Here is a 9,897-nt window from a genome sequence, read left to right on the forward strand (position 1 = left end):
AGAGAGAGATAAATCGAGGCGACTAAAATAAGTGTTTTCAAGGCCTCGGAAGCACGAAATGAATGAGAAAAGAGGTGATGACCCTTTGGGTCGTCACATTCTCGACCTCTAAAACAACCCGTTCGTCCCTCGAACGGACAAAAGAAAGAAGTACCTGATCGGGAAAAAGATGAGGATAACGGCTCCGCATGTCAACTCGGACTCCCAGGTCGATGCCTCAGGAGGCTGACCTCTCCACTGAACACGAACAGAAGGAAAACTCTTGGATCTCAACTGGCGAACTTGCCGGTCTAGAATAGCTACCGGCTCCTCTTCATAAGCCAAGTCCTTGTCCAACTGGACAGTGTTGAAATCTAACACGTGGGCTGGATCGCCGTGATACCTCCGGAGCATGGACACATGAAAAACTGGATGCACGGCTGACAAGCTAGGCGGCAAGGCAAGCCTATAAGCCACCTTTCCCACGCGGTCGAGAATCTCAAATGGGCCAATGAACCTAGGGCTAAGCTTGCCCTTCTTCCCAAATCTTATCACGCCCTTCATAGGCGACACTCGGAGCAATACTCGCTCACCAACCATGAAAGCTACATCTCGAACCTTACGATCTGCATAGCTCTTTTGCCTGGACTGAGCCGAACGAAACCTATCCTGAATGATCTTGACCTTGTCCAAGGCCTCCTGAACCAAATCCGTACCTATCAACCGAGCCTCTCCCGGCTCAAACCATCAAACCGAAGACCGACACCGCCTACCATATAGGGCCTCGTAAGGAGCCATCTGGATGCTCGACTGGTAGCTGTTGTTGTAGGCAAACTCCGCTAAAGGAAAGAACTGATCCCACGAGCCTCCAAAGTCAATAACACAAGCTCGGAGCATGTCCTCCAATATTTGATTAGTCTGCTCGGACTGTCCGTCCGTCTGGGGATGGAAAGCTGTGCTCAACTCAACCTGGGTGCCTAACTCTCGCTGAACTGCTCTCCAGAAGCGCGAGGTAAACTGCGTACCCCGGTCCGAAATGATAGATACTGGCACCCCATGAAGGCGAACAATCTCTCTGATGTAGATCTCAGCTAACCTCTCGGATGAATAGGTGGTTGCAACATGAACAAAATGCGCTGACTTGGTCAGCCTATCAACAATGACCCAAATCGCATCAAACTTCTTCTGGGTCAACGGGAGTCTAGTAACAAAATCCATAGTGATCCTCTCCCACTTCCACTCGGGAAGCTCAATCCTCTGAAATAAACCACCAGGCCTATGATGCTCATACTTAACCTGCTGACAGTTCAAACATTGAGCCACATATGCAACAATATCTTTCTTCATTCTGCGCCACCAATAGTGCTGCCGCAAGTCCTGATACATCTTCGTGGCGCCCGGGTGAATAGAATACCGGGAGCTATGGGCCTACGCTAAGATCAACTCTCTAATCCCATCAACATTGGGCACAAAAACTCGCCCATGTAGTCTCAAGACACCATCATCATCTAAGGTCACCTTCTTGGCACCTCCATGCTGCACCGTGTCTCTCAAGACACACAAATGGGGATCATCAAATTACCGATCACGGATACGCTCCAATAATGAAGAGCGAGCAACCGTGCAAGCTAACACTCGGCTAGGCTCAGAGATATCCAACCTCACAAATCGATTGGCCAAAGCCTGAACATCCAAAGCAAGCGGCCTCTGACTGGCCGAGATATAAGCAAGACTACCCATGCTGGCGGACTTCCTACTCAATGCATCGGCCACCACATTGGCCTTCCCCGGGTGGTACAAGATAGTAACATCATAATCTTTCAATAACTCCAACCACCTCCTCTGCCTCAAATTCAACTCCTTCCGCTTGAACAAGTATTGTAGACTCTTGTGGTCAGTGAGCACCTCACACGGCACACCATACAAGTAGTGCCTCCAAATCTTCAAGGCGTGAACAATGGCTGCCAACTCAAAATCATGCACTGGATAGTTCTTCTCATAAACTTCAACTGCCTCGAAGCATAGGCTATAACCTTGCCATCCTGTATCAATACTGCACCTAGTCCAATACGGGAATCATCACAATAGACGGTATATGGCCCAGATCCCGTGGGCAAAACCAACACCGGTGCCGTAGTCAGAGCCGTCTTGAGCTTCTGAAAGCTTGCCTCACACTCGTCCGACCATCTGAACTGGGCACCCTTCTGGGTCAACCTGGTCATCGGGGCTGCAATAGATGAAAACCCCTCCACAAACCGACGGTAGTAGCCTGCTAACCCCAAGAAACTCCAAATCTCTGTAGCTGATGCTGGTCAAGGCCAATTCTTGACTGCCTCAATCTTCTTCGGGTCCACCTGAATACCCTCAGCTGATACAACGTGACCCAAAAATGCTACTGAACTCAGCCAGAACTCACACTTGGAGAACTTAGCATATAACTGACTATCCTTCAGGGTCTGAAGAACCACTCTGAGGTGCTGCTCGTGCTCTTCCTGGCTGCGGGAGTACACCAAAATATCATCAATAAAGACTATCACGAACATGTCCAAATATGGCCTGAACACTCGGTTCATCAACTCCATAAATGCTGCTGGGGCATTGGTCAACCCAAATGACATGACCAAAAACTCATAATGCCCATATCGAGTGCGGAATGCTGTCTTAGGGACATCGGATGCCCTAATCCTCAACTGATGGTAGCCAGATCTCAAGTCTATCTTTGAAAACACCTTCGCACCTTGAAGTTGGTCGAACAAATCGTCAATCCTCGGCAGTGGATACTTGTTCTTTATCGTCACTTTATTCAATTGCCGGTAATCAATGCACATCCTCATCGAACCATCCTTTTTCTTCACAAATAACACTGGCGCAACCCACAGCGAAACGCTGGGTCAAATGAAACCCTTCTCAAGCAAATCCTGCAACTGATCCTTTAACTCTTTCAACTCCGGCGGGGCCATGCGATACGGCGGGATAGAAATGGACTGCGTGCCCGGAGCCAGATTAATGTGAAAAGCGATATCCCTATCGGGCGGCATACCCGGCAGGTCTGAAGGGAAAACCTCGGGGAACTCCCGAACAATAGGTACATAATCAATAGAAGGGACCTCTGCGCTGGAGTTGCGAACATACGCCAGATAAGCTAAACACCCCTTCTCGACCATGCGTCGAGCCTTCACATATGAGATAACACTGCGAGTGGCATGACCTGGGGTCCCTCTCCACTCCGAACGGGGCAAATTTGGTAAAGCCAAGGTCACGGTCTTGGCGTGGCAATCCAAGATGGCATGATACGGGGACAACCAATCCATCCCTAATATGACGTCGAAATCCACCATGTCTAAGAGCAATAAATCAACACGGGTCTCAAGACCCTCAAACACTACCACACAGGAACGATGAACTCGGTCGACCACTATAGAATCACCCACCGGTGTAGATACATATACAGGAACACCCAAGGCATCACTAGGCATAACCAAGTACGGTGCAAAATAGGATGACACATACGAATACGTAGACCCAGGGTCAAATAGCACTGAAGCATCCCTATCACAGACCAGAATAGTACCTGTAATAACTGCATCTGAAGACTCAGCCTCTGGCCTGGCTGGAAGAGCATAACACCGGGGCTGGGCCCCACCTCCCTGAACCATATCCCTAGGACGATCGGCTGCTGGCTGGCCTCTACCTCTGGCGGTCCGAGCTCCACCTCTATGATCCCTACCTCCACCTCTATGACCTCTACCCCCGCCTCTAGCTGGCTGGGCGGCCTGTGGATTACCTGGTGCCTGAATCATAGGGCGAGGACCCTGCTGCTGGGAACTGCTCGAAGCTCGAGGGTAGGGTAAAATCTGACAATGTGACTCGGGTCACCACAACCGTAACAAGCCCTCGGCTGCTGAGACTGCTGACCCTATCGACCTGAATGTCCTCCCCGGAAACTCTGAAGTGGCGGTGCACTGATGGGAGCTGGTGGTGCACTGAAAGACTGCCGATCAAAATGATGCGGCTGAGAACCACTACCGCCTGAAGTACCATGAGAGACCTGGAGAGCTGACTGAAAGGGCCTCGGAGGATGGCCTCTACCATAAGAATCTCTACCTCCAGACGAGGTGCCACTGAACCTACTTGCATGACGGGGCCTCTTATCTGACCCATGACCACCTCCCCGTGCAAGAGCCATCTCAACTCTACGGGCCGCATTGGCCGCCTCCTAGAAAGAAATCTCACTCCCGACTCCCATAGCCATCTGGAGACGGATCGGTTGAATCAATCCATCAATAAAACTCCCCACCCTCTCTCTCTCGGTGGGGAGTATAACAATAGCATGGCGTGCTAGATCAATGAACCGGGTCTCATATTGAGTAACTGTCATGGAGCCCTGCTGGAGGCGCTCGAACTGGCCTCTAGCTGAGTAACTGGGAGAAACTTCTCCAAAAATAGCTCTGCAAACTGGTCCCAAGTCGGAGATGGCGACCCTGCTGGCCTGGCTAAACAATAGTCCCTCCACCAAGTCTTGGCGGATCCGGATAGACGAAAGGTGGCAAAGTCGACCCCATTGGTCTCCACAATACCCATAGTCCGAAGAACCTCATGGCAGCTATATAAGAAATCCTGGGGGTCCTCTAAAGAAGCACCGCTGAATATGGTGGTGAAGAGCTTGGTGAACCTATCCAGCCTCCACAAAGCATCTGCGGACATAGCCGCTCCATCGCCGGTCTGAGTCACAATACCCGGCTGGACTGCCACAGCTGGCTGAACCATTGGAACCTGAGCCTGGGGAGCTACCTGCTCCGGAGTACGTGTAGCAGGAGTCTGGGCTCCTCCTCCAGCCTGAGAAGTGGCTGGTGCTACAGGAAGCAATCCTGCTCGGGTGACGCTCTCCATGAGGCCTACCAATCGAACCAAAGCGTCCTGTAGAACTGGGGTGGCAATAAATCCCTCTGGGACCTGAGCTGGGCCCACTGGAGCTGGGGCTGGAACCTCCTCGTCAAAGCCGACCTAAGGCTCTGCTGCTGGTGCTGCTGCTCGGGGCTGAGCTCTGCCCCTACCTCGGCCTCTAGCACTGCCCCTAGCGCGAGCTGCCTGGGGCTCGGACTGCTGATCAGTAGATGAGGAAGCGCGTGTTCTCGCCATCTGCGAGAAAGCAGAGTAGAAGTTCAATTAGCATTGAGAAACCAAATCGCACGACAAGAAAGAACAAAGGAGAGATTTTTCCTAACTTGGCAGCCTCTGGGGGATAAGTACAGACGTCTCCGTACCGATCCCTCAGACTTTACTAAGCTTGTCCGTGAGTTGTGAGACCTATGTAACCTAGCGCTCTGATACCAACTTGTCACGACCCGGATTTCCCACCCTCGGGAGTCGTGATGGCGCCTACTATTAGGAGCTAGGCAAGCCAATTATTTATTATCTCTTTTAGCAAACCTCGACATTATTAAAAACAACGAAACATTTAATAGAAAAGCGGAAGTCTTAAATGTAAATAAACTGAAAGCAACGCGGAAGTTCAATACAACTCTACCCAAGAATCTGGAGTCACAAACTCACAAACTTCTAAGATTACTAAATATAATAGACTGAAAGAAGTCATAATCTGTTTGTTTTGATACAAAGGAAAACAAACTGAAATAGAGATATAGGAGACTCCGGGCCTGCGGACGTCAGCAAGGCTACCTCGGTGTCTCTGGACTGAAGGTCTGCTCCCAAGCTACTGCTGCTGCGCGAAAGCTGCTCCAACACCGTGATCTGTGCAAAAGAGCACAGAAGTGTAGCATCAACACAACCGACCCCATGTGCTGGTAAGTGCCTGGCCTAACCCCGACGAAGTAGTGATGAGGCTAGACCGGGCTACCAAACAAACCTGTGCAGTTCAATATATATGTATGCAATATAAAGGTATACAGAAATTAACCAGTCGAGGGAGAGGGAAGCATGCTGTAGGGGTTGTAACAGTTCAGGTATAAAATCAATAATTAAAGAATGAAACAGAACAACTACAACAGCTACGATAGTAGGAAATCAACAGTTGCACGGCACCACCCTTCTTGCTTTTTCTCTTGTTCTCACCAAAACAATCATATAGAGTGCACGGCATCACCCTTCGTACTTTACCTCACAAAAATGATGGCACGGAATGATCCTTCGTGCATAACACTCACATCATGGCACGGAATGTCCCTTCGTGCATTAGTAATCCTTCGTGCATTAGTAATCATATCATGGCACGGAATGTTCCTTCGTGCATTAGTTTTCATATTACAATCGTGCACGGCATCACCCTTCGTGCTTTATCGCTCGTCCTCACCCAAACAACAATCACAAACAATGGGGTGAGGGAATAGACAGACAAAATAGAAATCCTGGCAAGGGAACAATAACAATAATTTCAATATCCCGGCAAGGGAGAAAAGTCTACCAAACAGCAAAACATCCCGGCAAGGGAATAACCAATAACTCATTAGCTTCCTTTCATTTCTTACTTCACATCTCACTTTATCACTTGAGCCAATGCTCCCAAGTATTTTATAATCTCAGATACCCTTTTCAATTCGTATCACAACCAAGCCAAAAACACCACGAAAATCAAATGATCATGATGTTTTTCACATGTTCTTTACAATATATATAAAAGTCCTCAATTAACATGGAATTCGCAACAAAATCAGGATAGTCACCCTTTAAGGACTCACGGTCATGCTAGACACCAATGTATAAATACTCGTCACCATGCCTATACATCGTACTCGATCAATTAGCAAATAGCAAACAAGACTCAACTCCTATTCCCTCAAGCTAGGGTTAAACCAAATACTTACCTCAACTTCCACGGCCAATTCAATCCTCAACAACCGCTTTCCCTCTCGAATTCGGCTCCAACTCAACCAAATCTATGCAATAATGACTTCACATTATCAATATGTGCTAAACAAATCAAACCCAATGTCTAATTATAGCTTTTGCATCCATTTACCCCAAAAGGTCAAAAATGCCCACGGGCCCACATGGTCAAAACACGAGGTTCGAACCGAAACCCGATTACCCATTCCCCCATGAACTCAGATATATAATTTATTTTGGAATCGGACCTCGAATTGAGGTCCAAAACCCCCAACTTAAAAAAAAAAAACTAGGTTCTACCCAAAATTCCCAAATTTTCCCATTAAAATCTTTGTTTTGAAGTTGAAATTATGTTTAATGATGTTAAGGAGTAAAGAAAATGAGTTAGAAATCACTTACCAATCGTTTTGGAGAAGAAGAATCGTTTGGAAAATCGCCTCTTATGTTTTGGGTTTTGAAAAAGTGAAAAATGACTGAAATTCCCGACCTTATATACCCTCTGAAGACCCAGCGCGGACCGCACAAAAATGGACCGCGACCGCGCTGAAGAACTGAACCAATACCACTCTTTGAACCCTCCAGCGCGGACCACACAAAAATGGACCGCGGCCGCGCTGGTAGACCTGGGGAATGCTGGCTCTCTGAAGTTAGCTACGCGGATCGCGCATGGACGACCGCGGCCGCGCAGCTTCCACCGCGGACCGCGCTAGGGCGACCGCAGGCGCGCTGGAGCCTGCAACTCCCTGAACCTGCAACATCTGCTATTTCTAAGTCTAAGACCTCCCGGGGCCTACTCAAAACTCACCCGAGCCCTCGGGGCTCCAAACCGAACATACACATAACTCCAAAAACACCCTACAGACTTACCCGTGCGATCAAATCGCCAAAATACATCAAAAATAACGGATCGAGCCTCAAAACTCATGAATTCTTCCTAATTTTCATAAAACATCAATTTTCCATTTTAAGTCCGAAACACGTCAAACGACGTCCGATTTCAACCAAACTTTACAGAAAGCATTTAAACCATATATAAGACTTGTATCGGGTGCCGGAACCAAAATACGGGCCCGATACCACAGTCTTTTAATCAAATTTCATTTCCAGGTCCCTTGATAATTTTAGAAAAGCAATTTCACAGAAAAATTCATTTCTCGGGCTCTAGACCTCGAAATTCATCTCCGGGCATATGCCCGAGTCTCATATTTTTCTACGGACCCTCCGGGACCGTCCAATCACGGGTCCGGGTCCGTTTGCCCAAAATGTTGACCAAAGTCAACTTTAATCATATTAAAAGCAAAAATCATCATTTTTCACACAGAATTCATATTTAAGCTTTCCGGCTACGCGCCCGGACTGTGCACGCAAGTCGAGGCGACTAAAAATGAGGTTTTCAAGGCCTCGGAAGCACGGAATGAATGAGAAAACAGGTGATAACTCTTTGGGTCGTCACATTATGATTGTCAATTGTTCCATGAACTTTCTTCATGATTAAATTGTGAATTTAAGGTAAGTATTTTACTTTATTTTTCTTTTTTAAACTCTTGACATTCTATAATTTGATTTTAGATACAAGTAAAGACAATAAATTTTGATTATAACTCTAATAGAGTCTGCAAGAAATTATACCCACCCGAATTGGTAAAATTTTTATGTCTTGCCACGACCAAATTCATGTATGATTGTGGGCACAAAAAGTGAAAATCCATCCCATCGAATTTGCTTCATTCTCATTCCCTTAAGAGAATATGATAGCAGTTGTGATAAGTCGGAAAGAAGATAAAATTATTACCGTGAAGGTATCAATGGGTGTGGGCGTGTGGCAATTGGCGAAATTATAATCGTCATCAATGAGAATAATAAGGATTCTCAAAATAATCCTCCACTCTGTGAAAGTAATGTTTGTTATCATTTTGACATGAGATTTTATAAAGTACATATAGATGATTATGGTCCATTCATGATGTGAATGTGACAACATCTGATTTATGAATACATATTCATTCTTCAAAGAATATGAACGTGCTAGTGGTAATGAATATACCACACTCACCTCTAGAAGGAGGTTTGAGATGATATAAGAAAATAATGTCATTATTATGGCATGAAGTCATTGGTCACGTACCTATTGTACGCCAAAATATTTTGGCAATGTGATTATTAAAGGACAACAGTAATGCAAGAAACATATCTTGCATGTAGCTTTGACCATAGCCATAATGGTATGACTTTCTCCTTAAAAAAGATATTCACCATATGAATGTCGATGAATATGTGGTAGTACCAAAATTAATTGAGAACTCTGCAAGAGCCAATTATACTATTTTGGAGGAACAAAATTGATTATCAATAAGGCATTGTGTTGTAGTAAGTCTCAAAGAAACTTTTAATTTCTAAAGTATTCACGAAAGGGATTGGTTATATTGAGACTATAAATAAAAGAAAAATTTAATATCATATATTACTACAACTCGTAGCGGGGTGACATGTATGTGAAAAGCTACCCGCTTTGTTCTCCAATTTGTACTACACAAACAAAAGAATAACATAATAAAGTGGATGTTTATTGATATAAAAACACATATCATAATAAACTTGGAGTTCATTGAGAATTGCACACGTCATGGTGTAAACCTGAACTTTATCAATATTGATATTTATCTAGTTGGCATAATTGATTTAGCCATGTTAATTTAAGTATGATGTGCAAAAATTAAAGAGAATCTACATGGATAAATATTAAAGAACTAGAAAGTTCTTTACGAATTCTCTTATATTGTTTGTTCTCATTAATTAATAGACCAACTAAAATTGGGATTGATCCCATGAATGCTGGAAATATCAAAGGCGATTCTGGCCCATTCACCTACCATGTATATCACATAAGATGCATCTATGAGATGGTTACATGTGCAATTATTATTAACCGCTACCTGGTGTTTGCGAGATAACTTGCTCAATAATTTAATTTAAAGCGTAATTTCCAGATTTTCTATTCAAGACAGTTTATCTTGATAAGTTGGTTTACATAACAACTGGTTTAGCAAAATAATTTATTGAGTGCCTCCACTTATA

Source organism: Nicotiana attenuata, unplaced genomic scaffold, assembly GCF_001879085.1.
Source record: "Nicotiana attenuata strain UT unplaced genomic scaffold, NIATTr2, whole genome shotgun sequence".
Taxonomy (NCBI): Eukaryota; Viridiplantae; Streptophyta; class Magnoliopsida; order Solanales; family Solanaceae; genus Nicotiana; species Nicotiana attenuata.